This window comes from Hyaena hyaena, unplaced genomic scaffold (genome assembly GCF_003009895.1).
Source record: "Hyaena hyaena isolate Hyena2069 unplaced genomic scaffold, ASM300989v1 scaffold_1444, whole genome shotgun sequence".
NCBI classification, from domain to species: Eukaryota; Metazoa; Chordata; class Mammalia; order Carnivora; family Hyaenidae; genus Hyaena; species Hyaena hyaena.
Genome location: NW_024082073.1, coordinates 348,097 through 349,643, shown reverse-complemented (window position 1 = coordinate 349,643; position 1,547 = coordinate 348,097).

Genomic DNA, 1,547 nt, shown 5'->3' with positions numbered 1-1,547 from the left:
AATGCTGACAAAAACTGAGGACTGATGGATGTGGGGGGGAGGGGGGGATGGGCATGGAGGAGGGCACTTTGGGGATGAGCACTGAGTGTTATGTAGAAACTAATTTGACAATAAACTATTTGTAAAAAAAAAAAAAAAGAAAGAAAAGAAAAGAAAAGAAACTAATAAAAAAACATTAATAGGCACCACTCTGGGTCAGTGCTTATGGGCTAGAAAACAGCAGGTTATTACAAATAACCTATTATTTAATTCCCACAGCATCCCCATCAGATAAGTTTTATTATTCTTATTTATTTTATACATGAAAAATTGAATCCGATAGAAATTAGTTAATTTGAGGGGCACCTGGGAGGCTCCGTTAGTAAGTGTTCAACTTCGGCTCAGGTCATGATCTCGCAGTTTGTGGGTTCAAGCCCCATGTTCGGCTCTGTGCTGACAGCTCAGAGCCTGGAACCTCCTTCAGACTCTCTGCCCCTCTCATGCTCATGCTCTGTCTCTGTCTCTCAACAGAAAAAGAAATTAGTTAATTTGATAAGGGCCACAAAGGGGCTATATCATCATTAGACAAAATTTGATCTGTTTTCAGAGTCCAGCCTTCTAACTGTCCAATCATAGTGTTCGCCGTCTACACTGAAGGGGGGGGGACATTTTCTTCATGTCATCTGCAGTGGCATGATGGCCATGAAGAAGCTCAGCATATTATCTATGTACTACTACTGTCTCATTTAGGCTATATGGATTGAGCATGTCAAATTGCATTTCATGGTACCTAAGGTTTGTCCTAAGATGACCAGACTCTTCCTGCAGATAGCATTTCCTGGCTCTCTCTCCTTCCCCACATCCTTGGAAGTTAAGGTGCTGCCTTCACTTTGGTGTGGTGCAGAGGAAAGCACACAAGTGTGGGAGTAGCACATAGCTGATGCTAATCCTGCCTCTCTCACTCATTAGCCTTGAAACCATAGGGGAAAATTCTAATAGCTTACAAACTTCTAGAAATTTTTTCTTCAGTTTATAAACGCTTTTAATCTCCTGATATAAATTTCTTCCTCTTAAGAATATTTGTAAAGACTAACCAGGATAATGTTAATATATATTCATGAATTTATACAAATGAGTACATGTATATATACCCATATGTATACATGTGTGTGTGTATGCATGTGTGTATATAGACAGACATATAAAGATTGATCCCATGGCAGACACTTTCATTTTCATCCATCATGGCCAGGATACTCATCTTTCTCTAAAGTCCTGCAAATCTTGGTTCAAATTTTGTACAGTGGCATAGCCTGCTTTAATTTGTAATGCATACTTCTCAAAGAGCAATCTGTTGAATGGATCAAGAAGATGTGGTTTATCTATACCATGGAATACTACATGGCAATGAAAAACAATGAAATCTGGCCATGTGTAGCAACATGGATGGACCTTGAGGGTGTTATGCTGAGCGAAATAAGTCAGGCAGAGAAGGACAAATATCATATGTTTGCACGTATAGGAGGATTAGGAGGAACTTGACGGAGGAACAAGGGGGAGAAGAAGGG